This window comes from Echinops telfairi, unplaced genomic scaffold (genome assembly GCF_000313985.2).
Source record: "Echinops telfairi isolate 266 unplaced genomic scaffold, ASM31398v2 ScPeMD7_4225;HRSCAF=4972, whole genome shotgun sequence".
Taxonomy (NCBI): domain Eukaryota; kingdom Metazoa; phylum Chordata; class Mammalia; order Afrosoricida; family Tenrecidae; genus Echinops; species Echinops telfairi.
Window position 1 is genome coordinate 6,804,342 of NW_022108124.1, and position 8,366 is coordinate 6,812,707.

Below are 8,366 nucleotides of genomic sequence, written 5' to 3' on the forward strand. Positions count from 1 at the left end.
TCCCCCAGGGAGGAGGTCACATATAGATCCTTGTAATCGGTTCCCTCTTTCCAACCCACTCTCCCTCTACCCTCCCACACCACTGGTCCTGTAGGGCTCATCCGCCCTAGATTACCTGTGTTTCCAGTTCCTATCTGTACCAGTGTACATCCTCTGGTCTAGCCAGACTTGCGCAAGGTAGATGAATTCTCTTTTCTCTGTGTGTTTTAGTTCAGATTTCTGTTGATGTTTTCAAATCTACTAATCTTTTCTCCTGCATTGACTAATCTACCATCAATCCCATCCAGTGCTCTTTTTCATCAAACACACTGTACTTTAAATCTTTAAAAAAGTCAGGTTTCCCAAGACCACTTATAAGAAAACAGTCTTAAAATGGATTTAGAACTTTTAAAAAATCTTCCATATCTCTATTTAGCACATTCGATATTTCTCTAGCTTCTTAAACATGTGGAGGTTATAATCATTTTTGAAGTTATTATGTAATTATTTCACCTATATTATTTCAAGGTTTATTATAATTGACTTTTTTCCTCATTATGAGTCTAATTTTCCTGATCCTCTGCATGTCTGATAGCTTTTTATTAGATGCCAAACATTGTGTATTTTTCTTTGTTGAGCACTGAATATTTTGGGCATTCCTATAAATATCTTAAGATTGGTTCTTGGCTTTGCTTAAATTACTTGCAAGTTTTGCTTTTAAGTTTTGTTAGGCAGGATGAGAGAAGCATTGAATCTAAGGCTAATTTTACCCTACCTTCTGAAATTCGCTACCGGATGCCACATGAAATGGGAGGTTTTATATTCTAGGGAGTGTTTATTTTGCTCCTCTTAGGTGGGTCTTCCCCCAGTTCCAAATATTTTTCTCATCTGTCTGCACGGGTTAGTGCTCAGCTGGGGATCCTTTGAAGCTCTCAAAAGTTGTCTTTGTTAGAATCTCTCCTTTCCAGTTCTCTCCCCAACATCCAGTTGCCTTGGTCTCTCCAAACTTCTGTTTCTCTCTCCTCAATTCAAAGTGACTCCCAGTCTCTGTCTGGGTTCCTTCACCCTCTCCTGACAGGGAAACTCTCTCAAGGAAGTAATTCGGGACAATTATAGAAACTGGAGTATCTGAAGAAGAGTACAGCATCCGGATTGGAGGAAGGCTTATTAACAACCTGCACTATGCAGATGACACAACCTTGCTTGCTGAAAGTGAGGAGGACGGAAGCACTTGCTGAGGAAGATCAAGGATTATAGCCTTCAGTATGGATTACAACTCAATGTAAGGAAGACCAGAATCTTCACAAGTGTATCAACAGGTAACATCATGAGAAGTGGGGGGGAAAGGTTGAAGTTGTCAAGGATTTTGTCTAACGTGGATCCATAATCAATGCTCATGGAAGCAGCAATCAAGAACTCAAAAGATGTATTGCATTAGGTAAATCTGCTGCACAAGTCCTCTATAGAGTATTGAAGAGCAAGGAAGTTACTTTAAGGACTAAGATGTGCCTAACCCAAGTCATGGTATTCTCCATTGCATCATATGCACGTGAAAGTTGGACATTGAATAAGGGAGGCCATAGAAGAATCGATGCATTCGAATTGTGATGCTGGAGAAGAATATTGAAAGTACCATGGCCTGCTAAAAGGACAAACCAATCTGTATTTGAAGAAGTAAGGTCAGAGTGCTCCTTACAGGCACACTTTGGACATGCTGTCAGGAGAGACCAGCCCCCGGAGAAGGACCTCATGTTTGGTCAAGTGATGGGGAGCAAAAAAACGAGGAAGGCCCTTGACGAGATGGATTGACACATCACTGGCTGCATCCATGGGCTCAGGTATAGAGATAATTATGAAGATCGTGTGGGACTGTACGGTGTTCCCTTCCATTGTGCATAGGTTCACTTTGGGTCAGAAATCAACTCGACACATAACCACTCACCTATCCTATTCCATTTCTCAGAGATCTCTAACCTCTGTTGCCTGGGGCCCAAAGCTTTTAAAATTATATTTTAATATATTTTAAATTTTAAACACAATATGAGGTAGTTAGTTTATTATGCCAACCTGGCTGATAAACACATGTGGGGTTAATTGAAGGGCGGAAGGAAAAATGGCTCGGTGAGCCTCGCCTTTCTAGTTCTTGGGTCTCTTGCTTTGTGATGGTAGGACCAGGGTGAGCAGCTGTGTGGAGACCCCTGCCAGCGCTGAGATGCTTACACATTCACTGATTCAGCTTTCCTCCTGCAGTCCGCATCATAGTGTGTGTTTTGTGAGATGGAGGAGCACTTTGTGGATTGGTGTTGAACATATGGATTAATGTTGGACTTGTGGGCTTGGGCAGCACTGGGTTGGGATGTTTTCTTGATGTGCACTTAACCTTTATATAAAACTCTCTTATACATGAGTTTCTGTGGATTTGTTTCTCTAAAGTACCCAGACTAACACACAATATAAACAACTTTCCAGTTGTCTCAGGCAGTAGAATAAACGCATCTTCTGCTATTCTATCTTGGCCAGCAGCAGAAGTGATTCAAATCTTAAATGTAAAAATTGCTTCATCCATGACTTGGAAAAAAAGGTCTGATCCAGCTGGATCCAAGTAATAATTACAAAGAAAATTTGCCAAGTAGCCTACTTTACAGATAATAGCAGAACCAGGTCTACTCTGAGCTGGAATGTCTACACTTATCTGACATTTCTACAGTTAATTATCAATTGCAAATTTCTCAACGAAAATAGTTCATACCTGAAAATAAAGGGTTTGGGGATTGATCCCAAATGAATGATGCACACTTAAGTATGTGAGGTAGAGTCATTGTTTGGCGTGGTCTGAGGACTTGCAGGTCTTGTTTGCTTTATGACTATGAGCATGTATAGGTACCAGCTACTGTCAAGACATTTCTGGCTCATGGAAATCTGAGTCAGAGTAAAACTGTATTTTATATAGGTTTCCATAGCCGAATTCACCCTTGTTCTTCCAAGGCACCTCTGGATGAATACAAGCAACTGCTTTTTCAGATAACAGCTGAGTACATTAACTGCTTGGACCACCCAGAGCCCTAGTGAACTTTTATATACCAATTAATTATCTCCAACTTCGTGCATATTTCAAGCAATATATATATGCATACATACAGAAGAGCCTATCAAATATTGAATGCATCCATTTTCCAATAAGCCATGAAAAAAAGCATACTCTGTCTACACGGCCTATGTAATAGGGGAGCCCTGATTTCATTCCTTCCCTCTTTCTTTTCAGCTTTATATTTTAAGCCCCTTTCTTTATCAACAGACTAATTCCATAAACTTTTCTGCAGGCATTCCGGGATTTTTGTAGCGGGTAGGATGCATTCACAGACACACATTTCTTGGTACCTATCCTGGATGGTCCAACTGTGGAATTCTCTGAAGAGATCTTTGTCATTGAACGAACCAAGGGGAGAAAGAAAGGAGTGGATTGGACTGGTTTTCTTTCTGCTTAAGTGGAAGGGATGAACTTACCTGAACTTGGAGAGAGCTTATTTGTAGAAATCTCACATCTTTTCCAATGTAAAAACAGAACAAAGAGAAAATATAGGACAGTTTTCCATAAGAATGTGGGATTGGTGGGAGAATATAGGCTGCAAAAAAAGATATGAGCTATATTTTTAGTCTGAGTTTCCTGAGAGCAGACTAGAATAATGTCTGGTATGTTACAGTGAATCCCCAACTGATCATTTACTTAAATCAGTATCTCCCAGAGTTATGGTGTGAGTTGAGTTATCCCAGAAAAGGTTGTAAATCTTAATCCTTACACCTGTCGTTATAATCCCTTTGGGAATTGGGTTTTCTTTGCTATGTTAAGAGGTCATATCAGTATGGGACTTAGTTAAGGCAATCTCCTTTGAGATAGAAAAACAGCAGATTAGGAAAAAGGAAAGCTAAGGCAAAAGAAGAGAGATGCCAAGCCACATGGAAAGAGCAGAAACTCAGAGAGACAAGGACCTTGTTCCAGAGCCCACAGAGAGATCCTTCCCCTAGAGTCGGCACCCTGAATTCATGATACTAAAGTGTAAGAAAACTCATTTCTGTTTGTAAAGCTACTCATTTGTGATACTTCTCTTATAGCACCACTAAGAAAGGAACCCTAATGGTATATAGTGGGTTACTGTGTTAGGCAGGGTTCTCTAGAGAAACAAAACCAGGACACTGATGATTATATATGGGTTTGTACAGTGAGAAGGAATGTAACAGCTAATTAGTCCACACAGTAATACAGAGGGCTCAGTTCAACTCATTTCCGTGGAAGAGTTAATATGCTGAAAGTCCTTCAATTCACATGGGTTGCCGGTTCCAAGGCCCAGGAAACAGACAGCGAAGTCCTCCCTCAGGCAAGGCAAGCAGAGTCTGCCCACAGGCAGCAGATAGCAGGATGGGTCAGCAACCGTCGATTGCTTAGGAGCTTAGCGTAGCAGGACTCCATGGGATCTTGAACTCGCATGGTGACAGGATCCACCAATCTCAAGCTCAAGCAATGTATGCACCAGGAGAGTGACAAAGCAGGTCACAAAGGAGCCTCAAGCTCTAGCGACATGATCCACGGATTGGGTTGGCCCACAGGTAGTGTAGTGCACAGGTTGAGGCAGAGAACTAGCTAAAGCAGCAGCACACTGGTCCAACCACCATGGAGTAAGAGGGAGATGGGATGTCGGCTGTCTTTATTTATTTCGGTCGGTCGTCCTCCAATCAAGCTGCACCCTGACCAAACGCCGCCCATATGTTCCCATTGGCTTAGATGGCACAATAAGCCCAACTATCACAGTTACAGATTGAGATGCTAATAACCACAAGGTCATCTTTCATGGAATCCACCTGTTTGATCCCATGAAGATCTGTAGCCTCAGAAGCCCAAAGGGGCAGTTCTGTTCTGTTCTATAGGGTTACTGTGAGTTAGCATTGACTCGATGGCAGTGGATTTGGTTTAGGTTTTTAGCTAAGACACACAGCATGACACCTGAACCTCAGGTACACAGATGAAACTGGCGACATTCTCAAATAGCATTAAATATCATCAAATCAAATACTGAGAAAACTTTTCTTTCAATTCTCTTTTTATGCCCGATTACATCAAAAGGAACGGTTCAGCTGTTACTAATCTGTCTTTACCACCATTTGGACACTTGCTAATCTCCTTTTATAACCAGAAAAAAAGGACAGGTTCAAGGCCTTAGGCAGAAAAGAGTGTTCTCCTAGAATTTCATGTTTTTATGTTAATTGAATTTATTCTTATAATTTTCTTCTATTTATGGAAAGTGACCCTCTTTCTATTTATGATTAGTGATCTAAAGACTGTCTTAGTCATATTTCAAACTGTATTAATTTAAAGCAAACTCTATTCATAAGTCTCACTTCTGAAATGCCAGTATAGAAAGTAATTCCAACCAATTCCTGCCACCGGCTGAGTTTTTGGAGGGCTGACAAGGAGATGGAGTTTGGCGGGAGATGTGTATTAGGGATCAACACCAGCCTGACGAAACCTTGGTTTTGTCAGAAGAGGGATAGTTGCTCATCAACTGTCCAACAGTGGGCCAATGGCAGGCCTGTGATCCCTAACTCCCAGTCACCAGGTGCGGGCTGCCTTAGGAAGGACGGGCTCTCTGGTGAGTAAGTCTACCCCTGAGGACAAACCTGAAAGGTATGGGAGCTGGAGGTGATCTGTTCTCTGTTCTCTGCCTTCCTCGAGGCTACACAGAAGCTCACCCCTGAAAGGAGGGTGGGTCAGCACATCTCCATGGCTACCATGGTCAACATTCAAAAGCAATTTTTTAAACAACTTTTTTCAATCTGTTTCCTCATTTGTAAATCATCTGATGTATATATTTTGATCTATGCTTCAAGAAATATATTCATGCTTCAATCAATGAAACTTGAAAACACTTAGGTGAAATAAGGCAGTCACCAATGCAGGATAAATACTACATGATTCCACTTACATGACTTATCTAGGATAGGTAAGTGGGCAGAGACCAAAGATGATTAGTAGTCATGAAGGAAAGACAAGAGGATGGAGGAAAGGAAGAGCCAGTGCTTCGCAGGTACTGAGCTTCTGTGAACTCTAATAAAAATGATAGTATCCATACTGCTTACACAGCAACAGTCAAAGCCAGGAAAATTTGGAAATACCTAATGGTGATAGTTAAGCAACAATACCGTCCCTGAATTGCACATATGCAGAACGGCATAACAAGCATGGAAAATGCTTTGTTACATAGATATTGATCCACAACAAATAACCACATATACTGTATTGTTCACAACCTTGGGGCTTGGCTTCTCCTTTATGTACAATGTTTTCATTTTAACATGATGGTAATTCGACTCTATGTTGAGTGGTTCAAAAATCAAATGTGAACACATTGGAGACAGCAACTAGGTTCTCATTTGTTAACTTATAAGATAAATAAAACCAAACGAAGTGTGATTTTTAGTCAACTTGATGCTTTAAATACAATTTTCTTTAAAACTCTTGAATAGCCTTGCTCTCCTAGATCTCATCTACTGCTCTCTCTCTACAGATCTATGTAAAATACCAGGTAGGGACTTTGAAGAACGCAGAAACAAGTCTCCCATGATCTAAGTGGCAGAGGACACATAGACGCAAACAAAGGTCATCATAAGGAAAAGAATGCCTACTGGTTAGCAAATTACAACTCCTTCCCACTCACTGTGTCAGAGAAGCCAGAAGGGATTTCCCAGTGGAGGACTATGAACTTGAGGAAATCTGGATAATCAACCCAAAAGCACCATGCAGTGGGTACCAAAGTCAAGGTTCTGGCCCAGTTCTATTGACTGCTTAAGTCTGTGCATCATGCTGTCCTCTAAACTCCCATTCCTGCAATACTAGATGGCGTCAGCTTCTGGATGTTCAAAATATTTATCTACCTAAATAATAATACTTGTATAGACTTCAAGAATGATGCTCTCCAGAGGTCCATTTTGGTTGGTTGGTTTGATGGTGATTTGGGTAGTTGCATAGGTAGTGGACATATTTTCTTGGTGTCTACATTTAAACATGGACCTCGGGTTGTAGGGTCTCAGGCTGAAATCACACAAAAAGTGCTACTACAAATTCATAGAAACCTTAATGGAACAAAAGTTATTTCTCAACATATCCTCCATCTAAGTCTATTTATACTTGTGAGCGCCGTGCTTCCTTCTCTCAAACCCTTCCCTGTGATGAATGCTGAGGTCAAAACCTTAGTGAACCATCCTTGACGCACTCAAATTGTATTCCTTTTAAACTTCCTTTGGATTCTGGGAACAATATGAAGTTTGGAAGGGGAAAAACCAGGACTATGAGGTGAACGGGGTAAGATTTCCCAATGTAATTCCTAGAGGACAGTCCAGGCTACCCTTGAAGCAGGTGAATTATCATGATGGGGGGGGGGGGAGTTCCTCACCACTCCAGTTTTCCATTTTCTGAAAATTTCTTCACAGTCATCCAGTGTCCTTTGAGAAAAATCTATTAATAGGATACCTTTGTAGTCCTAAAGCACAGTCACCGTGCCTTCTGAACTGACTTCTCCGTGTTGCATTTCACAGCCCAGCCACTGTTTTTGATTGGACCTTTCCTTTGAAGGCACCCTAGTGAGACTGTGACAAGTGTATTACAAGAGAACGTATGTGCAGTCATCCACTGGTCACAAAGACATGTGAAAGCATGCTTTGCTGGGAATAAACCCATGTATCTGTGAACTGAAATTCTAATTGTGATGTTTTTTTACTTCACCCTCAGATGTGGGAATGAGGGTATTTCTTTAGAAGGACTCCTTTCTCTTTCCAATCATTTGGCACTACGCCTTACATGATGACATCACTCCCAAACTAAAATGACATCGCACCCGACTTCGAAAATCTTCTTGGAATAGAAGTGTGCAAATCAGGAATGAAGAAAGAATGTTTCCAGTTGACAGTCCACTGGGGGGCAACTTGCCATTCAGACTAATTAGGTCCACACTCACTATTTGGTAAACAGTCTGCAAAGGACTTTAAGGCAAAAGCTACATTGTAAGTAAGGAGACAGAAGGGAAGGAAGGGAAGAAAGGAAGAGGGAGGGGTCTATCTAAATAAGATGGGGTGGATGAACAATCTGGAGGAGAAAACAATGAACCCACAGTTCCAGGGGACATGGGAGAGGGGGAGATAGGGGGGAAGGAAGTGGTGTTATCAAACCCAGGGATAAGGGAACAACAAGTGATCCAAATCGGTGGTGAGGAGGCCTGGTAGGGCATGATCAAGGGTAATATAACCGAGAGGAATTACTGAAACCCAAATGAAGACTGAGCATGATAGTGGGACAAGAGGAAAGTAAAAGGAAATAGAGGAAAGAGCTAGGAGGCAAAGGG